Below are 15,866 nucleotides of genomic sequence, written 5' to 3'. Positions count from 1 at the left end.
CCTCAGAGCGGCTGGTAGACGTGGTTGACAGTTGACACAAGGCAGCCACTTGTTTGAAGAGCTGAAGATCGCCCTGCGGGCGGCGTGTTGTAGTCACATGGTGGCTATGCGTGGACTGAGTGTCACTCAGTGAGACGGGTTTTTCTCTTTCTATTCTTCTCCCCTGCCTTTTGAAAATTTTAGCATTTCCTGGCCGAGATTGGGCTTACTCCAAGGTATTGCTAGATAAGGCTGAGGTGAAGTGAAGAAGGAAAAATCAGGGAAGGAAAAGGAAGAGAAGTTGTGGGAGAGATTGGAGAAAGGGGAGGGGGAAGAGGGTGAGGAAACTGGAGAAGCAAAGAATAAAAAAAAAAAAGGGTGGACAACAATAGTACTGACTTTCTAGCATTGTAGTGAGCGTCTACCTCAGGGCCTTTGCACTTATCGCCTCTGCCAGGAACTCCCTCTCCTCAATGTTGTCACTTTTTCAACTCACTTCACATGGCACCTCCCAGGGAGGCTTCTTGATCTCCCTATAATCCACTCCTTGTCATCACTCTCTAATCGCTTAACCGGTTCTGTTTTTCCTCATAGCAATTACCATCCCCTGCCATATTATATGTTTTTTGGTTTGTTTTTCTTCCCTCAAAGGATGTAAACTTCACCAGCACAAGAGTTTTTTCTTTTCTTTCTTTTTTTTTAATTACTATAAATTTTTATTTCAACTTTAAAAAAGCAAGGAAGGCCTAAACATTTCCAAAACTAAATACGACAAAAATAAGAGCAATATCCTATGAGAAGTAACATTTTTACAGGATTATTTCACTTAACTAATATAAACATCTGAAACACTTTGTGCTATTTCTTTTTTAATTTGTCAGTAATTAACTCAGCACTGTCAAGGGCATGTGTATATCTTGGAAATTATTGAAGTATACTGTCTGCCATTTTCTTTCTCTTTTCTTTTTAAAACTGAGGTATAATTCGCGTATAACATTGTATTAACTACAGGCGTACAACATAGTGCTTTGTTATTTGTATACATTGCAAAATGATCCCCACAATAAGTCTAGTTAATATCCATCACCATGTAGAGTTACAACCAATTTCTTCCTGTGATGAAAACTTTTAAGATCTGCTCTATTGGCAACTTTCAAATATGCAATATATTAACTATAGTCACCACATACATTACATTCCTAGAACTTGTTTATTTTATAACTGGAAATTTGTACCTTTTGACCCATTCAGCCATTCCTTCCCCCTCACCCCTGCCCCAACCTCTGGCAACCACCAGTCCGTTCTCTGTATGTGTGAGTTCAGGTTTTCTGTTTGTTTTTAGATTCCACATATAAGTGAGATCATAGGTATTTGTCTTTAAAGAAAGATTTCTTTCACGTATTTTATTTCTGATTTAGTTCACGTAGCGTAGTCCTCTCAAGGTCCAGCCATGTTGTCACGTATACCAGGATTTCATTCTTTCTGTGGCTGAATGATATCCCATTATATATAAAATAATATAGTATATAATATATAAAAATTAGATATATTGTATGTATATTTATCACAACTTCTTTATCTATTCAACCGCCAATTGATACTTTGGTTGTTTCCGTATCTTGGCTTGTAAATAATGTTGCAATAAATATGGGGTGCAGATATCTTCTCAAGTTAGTGTTCTTGTTTTCTTCAGATAAATACCCAAAAGGGGAAATGCTGGATCATATGGTAGTTCTATTTTTAACTTTTTTTAAAGATTCTATTTATTTATGAGACAGTGAGCGCACGCACACACACGCGCACAACTGGGGGGAGGGGCAGAAGGAGAAGCAGACTCCCTGCTGAGCAGGGAGCCTGATGTGGGGCTCGAACCTAGGACCTTGGGATCATGACCTGAGCTGAAGGCAGACGCTTAACAGACTGAGCGACCCACGCGCCCTATTTTTTAACTTTTTGAGGAAACTCTGTATGTTTTCCACAGCGGCTGCACCAGTTTGCATTCGCACCAACAGTGCACAAGGCTTCCCTGTTCTCTACATCCTAGGCCAACACTTGCTGTTTCTTGTCTTTTTGATACCAGCCATTCTACCAGATGTGCAGTGCCATCTCACTGTGGTTCTGCTTTGCATGTCTCTGATGATGAGTGACGTCGAGCACCTTGTCATGCACCCTTCGGGCGAGCTGCGGGTCTTCTTTGGAAAAATGCCCATTCAGATCATCTGCCCATTTTTAAATCAGATTGTTTGGGTTTTTTTGTTATTGAATTGTATGGGTTCTTTATGTTTTGGGGGTATTAACCCAATAACGGAGATTCGATTTGTAAATATCTTCTCAGTACGTTGCCCTGTAGTTTTGTTGATGGCTTCCCTTATAGTGCAGAAGCTTTTTAGTTTGATGTAGTCCTACTTGTTTATTTTTGCTTCTGTTGCCTTTATTTTTGGTGTCAGATTCAAAAATTGCAAACTGACTGATGTCAAGGAGCTCACTGCCTGTTTTTGTCTAGGAGTTTTATGGCTTTGACTCTTGCATTCAGGTCTTCAATCCATTTTGAGTTAATTTTTGTGTATGTTGTAACATAGTGGTCCAGGTTCATTCATTTGCATGTGGCTGTCCACTTTTCCCAACATCATTTATTGAAGAGATTGTCCACACAGGGAACTTTTCGATTTCATTTCTTGCTGTATTCCAAGCACCTAGAATAGTGTCTTGCCATAGTTGGTGTTCAATAAGTATTTGTTCAATGGATAAACGAGAAAGGTCTAGGGACTCCTCAAGAAAACAAAGCAAAGCCTTCCTCCTTCCCCACCCAATCTCGCAGTGTCTCTGGGAAGAACAGGAATTTTTTTTTTTAAGATTTTTATTTATTTATTTGACAGAGATAGCCAGCGAGAGAGGGAACACAAGCAGGGGGAGTGGCAGAGGAAGAAGCAGGCTCATAGTGGAAGAGCCTGATGTGGGGCTCGATCCCACAACGCCGGGATCACGCCCTGAGCCGAAGGCAGACGCCCAACCGCTGTGCCACCCAGGCGCCCCCAAGAACAGGAATTTTGATGTAAAATCTTTACATCCTGGAGAGAAATTGTTTTATTTGCTTATAGTTTGAACCTTACCCTTCTTTTCATATTTTTTTCCTAATAGCACCCCAAACTCCAACAGAAAGAGAGAGAGAGAGATTGAGAGAAAGAGAGAAAATCCATGGAGTTGCAGGTAACATTAAAGGAATCCTTTTTTTCATGGCCATCCTTTGGGACAAACCTTGTGTCTACAAGGCAAGGACAATGATGGTTCCTTGCCACCTCTCAGAAGAGGACGGGGAGAACCCAGTGACAAAGGGAAGAGCGTGATGAGAGCCAGAGCTCACATCACAGAGATCCTAGGGGATGTTATTTTTTCTCTTCTTTCTAAAGTCCCTGTGAAAAGCTCCAGATTTTTGTTTCTGAGTTGTGACCACTGTAAAGAATGTAAAATGAGAGCTAAGGTGACTGCCACATGATTTCACCTGTGGCTGCTGGCGTGAGACACAGCGGTGGGGCTCTGGGGGTTGACATCTGACTCGGGGCCTTGGAGAGGTGTGCAGTTAGAAAGAGGTTTCACTCATTTATGGAACATAAGGAATAGCAGGGAGATCGGTAGGGGAAGGAAGGGAAGAATGAAGGGGAGTGGTAATCAGAAGGGGGAATGAACCATGAGAGACTATGGACTCTGGGAAACAAACTGAGGGCTTCAGAGGGGAGGGGGGTGGGGGAATGGGATAGACCGGTGATGGGTAGTAAGGAGGGCACGTATTGCATGGTGCACTGGGTGTTATACGCAAGTAATGAATCATGGAACACTACATCAAAAACTAAGGCTATACTGTATGGTGACTAACATAACATAATAAAAAATTATCATTAAAAAAAAAAAGAAAGAGGGGCTCTCTGATGTGATGTTGCTCCCAGTGGAGTTTGGGGCTTTGTCCATAACTTTTAGCAATTCAGGCAGGAAGTTGAAGGAACTGATGAAAAAGAACAGCAGGCAGAAGTGGAGGGCGATGCAAGACTGAAGAAAAGGGAGAAAATAAACAGAGGTGACTCGCGCTATCTTTAGTCCATGCTAAGCTCCCCTGCTACCCTGTGTACAGGGGCCAAGGGAAATCTTCAGCGTAGTTTTTGGTCAGTGTAGGCCAAAAATCGACACTTGTAGCAACTCTTCATCATTCGATAAAGTTTTCTACCCAAAGTATCTTAATTGGTATAAAAATCTGTTATGTTATAAAGAATCTGTGCGATTTCTCTCCCCAGGTTCCTAGCATGGAGCTTCTCACATCCTTGGGATTTCCTGAGTGATAGAAGCACCTTTGTTATCCATCAGCCCCAGGGGTCACCATGCTAGCAGTAAGTTAACGAGGTGACTCATTGTGGGCCCCTAGATAGCTTCAGGATGGGAGCGGGTCACCAGGAAGACTGACCATACGATTAGAGGGTCTTTAGTTGGGTCTTTGAGCTGGCTCTGGCTCCGGAGGGAAGGAAGACTGCTGATTGAGTTTAATCATGGGGCCAATGATTTAATCACTTATGCCTCGGACGCCAAAGCTCCGTGGGGCTTCCCGACTGGTGAACACTTTGATGTGCTGGGAGCATGACTGCACTCTCATTCCATGAGAAGAGGGCCCAGGACCCTCCCAGACCTCACCCCACTGTGTCTCTTCGTTTGGCTGTTCCTGATCCGTATGTATTTTTATAATACAACTGTACTCGTAATATAGCTCTTTCCTGCGTTCTGTCAATTGTAGCAAATTATCAAACCTACAGGGGTCGCGAGAACCCCTACAGTTATAGACAATCAGCCAGAAGGGCAGGTGGCCTGGGGACACCCTGACCTTGTGGCTGGTATATGAAGTGGGGGCGGTCTTGTGGGGACTATGCTAGCTCTGGGAAGTTAGCACCAAAATTGAATTGTAACAGGCCGCTGGGTGTGAGAATACCCTACTTACTCAACTTAGCATAAATGTCAACTCCTTGGGTGAGACCTTCCTTGACTACCCAACATCAGGTGGTCCGTCTCTGTCCTCTCATAGCCATCTGTTGATGCCTCTCTATAACACCTGCCCTATTTTGGCAGAAACAGAACTTTTCTGTTAAGAAGTCTGCCTCGCCTCCCATCTAGGCTCCTGGGGGACAGGGCTGTGTCCCGCTCCCGTCTGTCCCTGCACCTAGAGTCACCCCTGGCACACAGTAGGTCCTCAGCAAGTGTTAGAAGAGCAAATGGGTTGTTCTATTCAAAAAATACATTTTTTAGTGAAAATAAATTTTTGAGAGCCATCAGCCCAGAATAGAGAACTAATGACAGAAGAGTGGATTCCCTGTAACTTCATTTTTAAAAAACTGATCTCTCCATCTATAATCTATCTACCATCTATCTGTGTGTAAATAACAAGTTTACACATACCAAGGAAATGTTTGATTTCTGACCATAAGCCCCACAGCAAAAACATATCCCTCCTCAGAAAGGGGTTGTGGATGGTGGGGCACCCATGGGTGCATGAGATAAAATGCAAAGTGGAGGTTCAAACGTGTTTGTTTAATGACGCAGAAGCTTCTCAGGGGCGGGTGAGGTCTATTTCAAATACGGCAATGTCTATTTAGACGCTAGACGTAGGTAAGACAGTACAGTGAACGGTCCTAGGAAAATCACCTGTGCCCCGTCCCCAGAGCAGAGCATCATAGCTACTCTGGAGAGAATGCCAGATTTGTAGGGAAAACAGACAAACCTTCTTGTACGTTTTTCATCTCCGGGGCTGCGATTCAGCACAGTTGTGCAGTTTCCCAGCCAGCCCCAGCTTGCAAGAATCCCTTTGCACATTCCATCCCATCTTAGCCCAGGGCCTGGCCCCATTCTCAGGGGGGCCTCCCACCAGCCTCTCCTGAATTCCCCCTCCTCACCCTCCCCTCCGCCTTCCCTCCTTGGAGCTGCAGGAGCAGCAGCTAATTTTCTGTGCGACAAGAGGGGTTATATTCTGAAAGCCTTCTGAGCTTCAGCTTGGGCTAGGATGGCTGGTCTCTAGAAAGGGACAAGGGTCCAGAGAGGGTCCAGATTGGAAATTACGGTGCAGACATTTTTGCACACTGGGCTCCGGCTCCCTGAAAGAGGGAGGAGGAGGGAGCAGGGGGCTGGCCCCGCAGGAAGGCCGGGTTTGGAGATGTAACTAATGCAATTACCCTTTTGGAATTTAGCTCCAGAGATGGAAGAAATAGACCAGAGGTGACAAGCTTAAACATTCGTGTTTTTGTCTGTCTCCAATCCTCTGCCGGTTAAGGAGTGAGGAGGGAAGGAGCGGTGGAAAGAGACTAGACAGAAAACAAGTGTGTGATGGGGCAAGAGGTGTGGCTCAGTGGGTCTACACTGGCCCTCAGGGGGGGTGCTCATTGTGATCTCCCCAGAGGTCTGACTGCTGTGAAAATGCAGGGCTTTGGGGCAAGGGCTGGGTGGCAGGGTAAGCAGGAAGCCAGCCTGCTTCTCTCCTCAGAGACTCGACAGTCATGACACAGGAGCGTACAATCTCTGTCCTCACCTGAGACACCTGAGTCCCCCCTTTGGGAAGGCCTAGGACCTGGGAGAAGAAACCACAGGAACTGGGTTCATTGCATCCGTGGGTGAATGGCTTCCTGCTAGTCTCTCTGCCCCTCAGAGCAATGTTGTCTGGCCTTTTTTTTAAGATTCCAGAACACTGGGAGCCGTTAGAGGCTTTCCCCCTATTTGGTATCTCTCAGGAAAGCCACACACACACCACACTCTGGGCCACTCTCTCAGGAGATGATGGAAGCCATGAATTCTGAGCTGGGAAAACTCATACAACCTTGTAAATGAGTTTGAACTCTTCTCTCTGCTTCCTCTAGCTGGTTCCTTTCTTAAGAGGATATGATTAGCAGTGAAGTCAATAAAATCTGGATTTTTGCAAACTCCTCCATAAGCTGTGACGCGCCAGTGTCGAATGGCTATTGCCACTTATCGAGAATGCCCACTCGCAGTTTGGAAAGCACCTTCCCTCCATTTTCCCACCTCCACAGCGCAGGAAGGATGGCTTTGGGCGGCCAGCTAGCAGTCTAAAGCAGTTTAAAGGCAGAACCTCTGAGCACACTCCACCTGTTTTCTCTCTCTCTCTCTCTCTAAGATTTTATTTATTTGACAGAGAGAGAGACACAACGAGAGAGGGAACACAAGCAGGGGGAGTGGAAGCGGGAGAAGCAGGCTTCCCGCTGAGCAGGGAGCCTGATGCGGGCTCGATGCCAGGACCCTGGGATCATGACCTGGGCCAAAGGCAGACGCTTAACGACTGAGCCACCCAGGCGCCCCCCACCTGTTCTCTTCTGATCCCATGAGCAGCCGTGTGCAGGACCATGGGCTGGCTGACCACGAGGCCCTCAGTGCTTTTCGATCTGTGAGTTCGCACAGACTGGGGCAGGACCGTAGCAGCTCTAACTCTCTTCCCTCGCTTACTAGCCCCAAAATACATCAGCTCTCTTTCCTACCCCCAGTAATCCTCCATGAATCTATAGCTGCGGGAAACAGTTTGGATTTCACTTGAATATGGACAATCTGTTGCTGTTATCAGCCAGGACAGGCTGGATTACACCGTGATCATAAACAACTCTCAAATCTCAAGGCTGACAACTGCAAAGATTTATTTCTTGCTCAAGCCTCACACGCATCTCGGATCAGCTGTGTTGAGCCCTACGCTGCTGTTTTTGACTCTAGGACCTGAACTGATGAAGCAACCTTCTGTGGAACGTAGCTGGCGCCATGATAGAAAGAGAAGAGAACATGGCAAATGCAAGCTGGCTTGGAATGTTTCTAGACTGCGCGAAACAACCCTCATTACTCATACTTGTATTAACTACCTATCGCTGCATAGCAAATCACTCCAAGAAATAGGGGCTTAAAGCGATAACCATTTATTAGCTCAGTTTCTGTGGGTCAGGAGATTGGGCTGTGTGGTGGTTCTCGCGATGTCTCCCGCGAGAGTCCAGCTGAGGCTGCTTCGTCCCAAGGCTTGTCTAGAGCTGGAAGACTGTCTTCCAAGGTGGCTCACTCCCGAGGCTGTGGGCTGGGGCCTGAGTCTTCTCCACACGCATCTCTTCCTGGGGCTGCTTTCGTGTCCTCGCAGTACCGCGGACAACCTTTTCTGGACCAAGTGATCCGAGAGAGGAAAGCAGAAGCTGCCATGCCTGTTAATAGCCTCATCTTTGAAATCATGCATTTTGCCATATTCTGTTGATCACAAGGGCCAGGCCCGACTCAGTGTAGAAGGGGATTCCACAAGGCCATGGACACCAGAAGGTGAGGATCAGTAGGGGCCCTAGGGCTACCTCGCCCACATTTCTTTTGCCAAAGGTTGTCTTGAGGCCAAGCCTGATGTCAGTGACATGGCAATGCATAGCCCCCTTATGGAGGGAGCTGGAATATTCAGCAAGCTGAAGTACCATCTACCATAGAGGCTTACAGACTAAGTCTCTCTTTCTCTCTGACATGTCACTAACCCAGGGAGTGATCTCTTTCCTGCTATTGCTCCTCGAAGTTCTTGCCTCTTCCAACAGCACAGCCTAATCCCCCTCAATTTTCTTCATCGGGCTTAGGGACCACTTGCAGGAGAGCCATGGAAATATAAAACCGAAAGTCCTCAGTGGGAGGAAGAAGGCTAGAGATCACTGGTGTGATGACTTTTAAGTCTCTTCCTGCAAACCAAGGCCTTGGGAAGGTGTGCTCATGTCAGCTAGGTCTGCACAGAACTGTGGGAAATTATAGCAAAGCCTTGAGGTAGAGTATAGGGAGCTAGACATAGGCTCACGTCAGCCTCGGTGTGCTGGCCAAAATCAATGAGGCAGGGCTCTCAGGGTCCAGGGGAAGAAAAAGCAAATCAAACGCAAGAAGAACAGAGCAGTGAAACCAGGAGGATATAGGCCTTGAAGACCGTGGTAAGTGCAATGCTTATGCATCATGTCAGGAAGTCAGGAGTCGGGGTGAGGTCAAGGACCAGAGTCACAGCACCAAAGAGACCTCAGTTCTGAGATAACTTCCTGACTCATACCTAAATAATATTGCCCTTGACCTTATCTTCTAGACATGTCCTATTGACATTCAGTACAGCCCTACTTAACAAAACCAAGGTTGTGATTCCTACAGTTATTATAATATTGAGTTCTGTAATTTGTATTACAATACAAAGCTCTGTCTTTCGTGGGTGCTCCGTAAATGCTTATTGGCTCCTAACCGATTGCCACCAAGTTTCAAAACAAAATATATTGGAAAATATAGTAGTTCAACATTATCGGGGACCTAGGTCCTGAATGTTGAGTTTCCCTCAGCAACCAAAAATTAATGATATCCCCAATGAAAGGGAACTTGGGGAAGCAAATTAGAGTTGGCTGTAAAATCTCTACACTCCTCTTGAGTGACCGGATTTATTTCCTCCTCCCTCTGAGTCGGGGAAGGCCTGGCTGACTTTGGTCTGCAGAGCATGGTGGAAGCAATACTTTACTAGGTTGGGCCTGGCCGCTAAGAGGACTGTCGCTTCTGCCTGGTCTTTTGGGACCCTAAGCTGCTGTGTCTGAGTACCCTACTGGAGAGACTCTGTGGAAAGGCCCTGCAAGGACATGGAGAGGAGGAGCCCCAACAGAGCCCACCCTTCCAGCTGTCCCCACCAAGCGGCCAGTGTAGTGACAGAGCTGTCTTGCATCCTACAGAAAAGCCCAAATGCCTCCTGAATCCTACCAAGTGATCTTCTTCAACCACACAGCACCCAAACACCCCCCTTCACCCCACCCGCTTTGACCGTGTCCACAGACTCCAGGGGAGCATATGAGAAACCACACGCCTATTTACGTATTGGAAATCACATTCACATCTCAAGCTCTTACCTTCGACAAAGTAAATCCCATTGCAAAGAAGCTGCATGGAGTGTTCAACTGCTTACCACTGGGTAACCAAGGAAGCTAGAGGAGCCGGTTGCAGGCCAGTAGAGTGTAATTCCCACATGGGATTTAACCAAGCGGCTCCGGGATCTCCTGCTCTCAACCTGCTCTCCAATTCAAGAAAGGATAAAGGGGCAAGATGCAAAACTTTTCAGTTACAACATGAGATAACTTGGAAGCCAGCCTCTCCTTGAGCTCCTTTTTAAACCGCTAAGCACCTGGCAGCCCACTCTGGCTCAGGTGTGGTCCACACCCGACGGTGGTCTCAGTGTGGTACCCCCAAAGTCTGCTTCCCAGGCCAGTGTTGGACTGGGTGCCTCAGACTCACCAATGGGACTAATTGCAGCTCCAAGCTAATGAGCATAGCTGCAAATTTTTACCCAGACGTCTTTCCTTTGCCTTTACATTTCCCTGACTCTCCTTTGGAAAAGCAGATTTGAAGCTTGTCTTCCATTTTCCTCGTTCAGCTCCCTCTCAAACCAACTCTTTCCTTGCTGCAGACTGGATGCCTCAGTGATTGTCTTTGCCGTGCATCAGGCATACAAACTTGGGTTTGGTTACAAAAGGATGTGTATTCTTCCAGAAGCTTCCAAGTGGTGTTGATGCACAGACAGGTTTGGCAACCGCTAGATAAATATCAGTTAAATGCAATTGCCCAGGATGTGCCTGACATATACCAAACCAACAGGCACACAGAAGAGTCAATATTAGTTACACTAATGCTTAGGAAGAATACTGCCCTTTGGGAAAAAGATAACAGACACCTGCAACTTTATCAGTGACTGTGTGGATTTAACAGAAGCTTCGGCAAAAAGGTGGTTTATTATAAAGAAACAGGACCTTACAGAAGCCCAGGTTGAGAAGCAATGGGCTGGAATAAAAACTAGAAGGCTGTCAGGAACCAGTGTGTCTTTCGACCATGTTTAAAAGAACAAAAAACAAAAAACAAAACCCAAAAAACCTGTTTTTGCCATTGTTAGCCTTCCTTCTCTGCAGTCCGGCTCTCTCTGCCCCGGATGCAGCCGTGGCCCCTGCCTCACCACACTTCCCTGTCCTGCTTCCCACACGCTGCCCAGAGCAAGCACACGGTGCAGACTGGTGCTTGCTAGCAGATATGGCCAGCCACCGGTTTGCCATGGACAACACAACTTTTTAATGTAAGATATTTTCAATATTGTTAAACTGTGAGATTTCATATAAAAACCTGAATTGAGGAGTTCTGTAACCAGAAAACCTGGCAAACTGGGCTCACATGTGGCAGGATCGTCCTGGAGCTAAGTAACAGCCAACTGTTTGCACGGAACACGAGCCCTCCAACCTCCCGGCCCTCGCTCGGTCCCTCGCCTGTCCGCGTCAGTCCACGCTGCTGTCGCAAGACTGCAAAAGATTGGTGACTTCCACGCTGCACACTTATTTCTCACCATTCTGGAGAAGTTCTGGAAAGTCTGCCAGCCTGGTTGAGTTCTGCTGAGAGCCTTCTTCCTGGTTTCTTCACATGGTGAGGGGAGGAAGTGAAGGGAAGCAGGTTCTCGCCTGTTCCTTCTTACAAGGGCACTAATCCAGTCACGAGGACTCCACCCTCAGGACCGAATTACTTCCCAAAGGTCTCATCTCCAGATACGGTCACACTGCAAATTGGAGTTTCAACATAAGAACTTGAGGGGGACACAAACATTCAATTCAGAACAGGGTCCCTGACCCCAAGATCGCAGGTCAGGTGGAATTGTGCTTAGAAGCTGTGTGGTTGGTTTCCTTAGACCTGGCTGGCATCATTCATTGTCACCTGTTTGACCCTTACAGGCATTGGGATTTGCAATCCCCGTGACTTTTCTAAGTGCATATTCTAAACTCCCAGAAAAAGAGTTAGTCTGACCCGGCCGTGACCGTGTACGTGCCCCTGGTCCAAACAGCTTAGCCACAGGAGTCACGTGACTCAGGCCCCACTCAGCAAGACCTGCAGGAGCAGTGGTTCTGAGAAAAAGTTGAGAGCAAGTTCTGCAAGAAGGCAGGATGGAGCTGGAGGAAAAATGATTAATGATTTTTTTTTTTAAATTTTTTCTTCTGGGGGGAAGAAGGCAAGGACAGAGGAGAGGGAGAGAGAACATTGTAAGTAGGCTCCCTGCTCAGCGTGGAGCCTGATGCGGGGCTCGATCTCACGACCCTGAGATCATACCTGAGCCAAAATCAAGAGTTAGATGCTTCATCGACTGAGCCACCCACGCGCCCCATTAATGGTCCTTGTATACAGGATTCGTGCACTTATCTTCCATATTTTATCTCACTTCCCTTATGATCAGAGCACAGGCATTTGCAAAGGGGTCAACAGAGTTTATGGGTGCAAGTGAGTCAGAGGACAGTGCAGAGCTCTGGGTGAAGTTTTGTTTTGTATTGTTTTAATAAATGCTGTAGAAGAAGTTCCAAAGGACAGGCATTTTTTCCGCTTGGTTTTCTGATTAATTTCACACACCTAGGGGCACCTGGGTGGCTAAGTGGTTAAGCGTCTGTCTTCTGCTCAGGTCATGATTCTGGGGTCCTGGGATCGAACCCTGGATGGAGCCCCGGGTCGGGTCGGGCTCCCTGCTCAACGGGATGTCTGCTTCTCCCTCTCTGGGAGGGAGGGAGCTTCGAGAGCTTGTGCTCTCTGTCGCTATCTCTGTTACTATTTCTGTCTCTGTCTCTCTCAAATAAATAAATAAACAAAATCTTAAAAAAAGTAATAATTTCACACACCTAGAATAGTGCCTGATCCATACACATGCCCTATACACACCGTCAATGAGGAAATCAGTGAGCTGAGCCCCTGTCAGACACCGAGCCCTGGTTCTCAGCTGGGAGTGCCCCTGGAATTATCTGGAAAGCTTTTAACAGTCCAGAGCACTCCCTGGCCACATCTTAGACCCAGTGAAATAAACTTTCCAGAGACAGGGCTGAAGAGTCTGCATTTAAAAAAAAAAAAACATCCCAGGGGGTACTGATGAGCACCAGTTACTTTAAAAAAAACAAAACACAACAGAAAAACTCTGAGATCTTTTCCAAGGTCTCAGATTCTTTTCTCCAATTCCATAAAATAACCAAAGAAGCAGAAGAAGGGAGATAAGTAGAAGGAATAAAGAGAAACAGAAAAATCGAAAACAAATGAGATAGACAAAGCAAATTTTCAAGGTTTTCAAGCAACATTTCGGTCTCACGGTGTTTACTTCCCACAAGCTAAATTAGCACAGACCGGATCTTAAATCTCTCTGAAAATACACCGTATGTTAACTAACTAGAATTTAAATTAAAACTTTAAACATACATGAATAAATAACTCTCTCCGAAAACAATTTCTCCTATTTTCATTGTGAAAAATCAAGCAGCCACTTTCTAATTTGTCAAGTGGTTTCCAATGACGCGGCGGAATCCACCGCGAGGCACAGGCTGCTCCCGGCACCGCGTGGCCGCCCAAAGGTCACTGGCATTTTCCCACCGGTGCGGCCGGGGACCGTCAGGTTTCACCTTCATTGCTACAAATAGGCGAGGGCGGTCAGCCCTGGATGTCGGGAGGGCTTGGCCTCCCCTGTGGGGAACTCTCCCCCGCACCCCACAAAGTTGGTGAGCCCGAGCTCTGCACGAAGCTCGTGGGACACTGAGCACGCGAGTCTGGGTCGCAGGGTCCCAGAGTCAAACCCAAAAGTTCTGATCATGAGCCTGACAGCAGCAGCAAGCTGGGCAGATGGCAGCGCAAACAGGACCCTCGGAAGGATCAAAGCCAGGGACCCAGGAGCTTAGGGAATGAACTTACCACCTTCTTCTTTCTCGTATTGTATGTGTGAGCTGGCTGGAAGCTTATGCCCAGCATTTGTCTTAAAAAAGCATCTGCATTTACGTATGTATGTGTTTGCTTCCTCATGCATACAGAATCTCTGGAAAGACACGCAAGAAATGGGAGATAATCGTTTCTTCCGCGGAAGGAAACTGGGTAGCTGCGAGGTTTACTTTCTTCTCTAGCCTAGTGTGAGTCTTGCATGTTCTATCAAACAATTATTTTATCTATTCAACAAATTGTGTGACAGTTAAACATTGTACCCAGGGGGGGAATGTACCCGATGCTGACTGGAGCTCAGAGTCGGTGCCAAGCACTGAGAACCCTACATTCTGACCCTGGGGGACAGACTACTTCCTCAGGAGACTGGCCCTACCACCCCCAAAGCAGCATCCCTGTCCCCCAGGTTTGATAGGAGAGAGAGAGAGAGAGAGAGAGAGAGTCCCTGGGAGCACAGGCCAGTGGTCATCCTTCCCTTTGTTTTTTGTTTTTTAAAGATTTTATTTATTTGACAGAGAGAGACAGCCAGTGAGAGAGGGAACACAAACAGGGGGAGTGGGAGAGGAAGAAGCAGGCTCCCAGCGGAGGAGCCTGATGTGGGGCTCGATCCCAGAACGCCGGGATCACGCCCTGAGCCGGAGGCAGACGCTTAACAACTGCGCCACCCAGGCACCCTCATCCTTCCCTTTGATGGGTGTAAGCTGGCTGGTTCACCAGGCCCCTGGGCAGGTTCCACAGTCCCACGGGAGTCTCTGTCCCGCCCAAGGTGCCACAGCACCCAGTCTGTGGCAACCTGTCCCCTAGAAGGCAGAGACTAGGCCCCATTCATCATTTGATCCCCAGCCCCAGCACACTAGTGCTGGGTACAACTTTTGTTGAATGAATGGACAAGTGCATGAATGAATGAATGAATCAATGAATGAATCAATGACATCTTGCTCTTTACCATCCAAAGTTCCCAGAGAAGAGACATTTTACTGGAAGCTGACAAGTCTCTGGACAGTATCCGGTGTTTCCGACAGGGCTTCACAGTCGATACAGCACCTTTGAGAAAATTAGGAAAATGCACTCCTCTGGGCAGAGGCAGCTGCACAGGCCACAGCCTGGTACAGAGGGAGCCACCGGGAGAAGGAAAAGGCTTCTTCCTCTAGGAAGACAGCCTAGATTGCTGAGCTCAGGTTGGATTTTAAGCCTTATTCACCCCTGGGCTGAGCACCTCTTTGCAGGGCCCAAACCACAGAAGCTGTATGGGTCTGGAATCCCTTCCCTCTCCCCACTCACCCCTGCTTCTCTGTTATTCCACCTCGCTCCCCCATTCTCCTTCTGCAGCCTGGCCACTAGCTTCCCCACAGCTCTTCCCCATGTCCCCCACTCCTCTTCCTCACCTCTCCGTCTCTCCTCAACACTTACTCATCCGTATTTCCCAGCTGCGCACCTTCTGTGTTTTTCAACACATGCTACTTGCTGGACGCATTTTCTCATTCCGTCGTGTGGTGCTGAATTGAGGAAGCTCGTTTCCCCTGTTAGATAGAAAACAAACCAAGGTTCAGGCAGTTTGTGTAGCTGGACGGAGGTCACATGAGTCTTAAGAAACAAAGTCAGCAGTTTAACCCAAGCTTACATGATTTCAAAGATGAAGTTCCGGCTTCTGCTCTGGCTAAGATGGAGTATCCAGGCACTGGGTTTCATCCTCCTGCCGGAAATAACAACAACAAGGCACAAAATACATGAAACAACAGTTTTGAGTCACTGAGTATCAGGTGATGAAGGGCAGTGAGCCTGGAGAAATGGGAAATACACTTAATGAGCCCTACAATTACCATCGCCTCCTGCTTTGAGACAGGTTCCTATTGTCACACAGGAGGGGAAACTGAGGCTGTGCCCTGTGATCTCACTGAGTTGAGAAGACAGAGCTGAGAGTCCGGGGACACCAAAGCAGCCAGACTGGAGAACAGAATATGAGAGAGGACAGAGAACCCTGGAGATTGCAGAGTGGGGACCCTGGTCAGGACACTGGCTGTGGGGAAGGAACCATCCAAAAGGCCTGGAGGGAACCATGCCTGGTGCCAACACAGGGTCAGGAATTGCGCCCGAATTGTGTTCTTTTCAGCCATACTAACAAAAACTTATAATTC

General features: G+C 47.2%; 1 long non-coding RNA gene across 3 annotated transcripts; it reads right to left on the bottom strand.

Moving 5' to 3' along the window:
• Nucleotides 1–7,897: 7,897 nt before the first annotated feature.
• Nucleotides 7,898–15,283, bottom strand: LOC123792103 (uncharacterized). Of its 3 annotated transcripts, none has more exons than XR_006779635.2 (5): nucleotides 15,117–15,283; nucleotides 14,678–14,775; nucleotides 13,711–13,831; nucleotides 11,351–11,557; nucleotides 7,898–10,033 (listed from the first exon to the last, which is right to left on the bottom strand). It is a non-coding gene; the product is annotated as an uncharacterized LOC123792103 (long non-coding RNA). The 3 variants fall into 3 exon arrangements; XR_015723144.1 differs by having other exon boundaries at nucleotides 15,142–15,283; XR_015723145.1 differs by lacking the exon at nucleotides 13,711–13,831.
• Nucleotides 15,284–15,866: the final 583 nt, after the last annotated feature.

Source organism: Ursus americanus, chromosome 2, assembly GCF_024610735.1.
Source record: "Ursus americanus isolate L20-20 chromosome 2, mUrsAme1.1.p, whole genome shotgun sequence".
Taxonomy (NCBI): domain Eukaryota; kingdom Metazoa; phylum Chordata; class Mammalia; order Carnivora; family Ursidae; genus Ursus; species Ursus americanus.
Note: the sequence above shows the minus strand (reverse complement) of the source record. Positions and strands in the feature narration are given on the sequence as shown.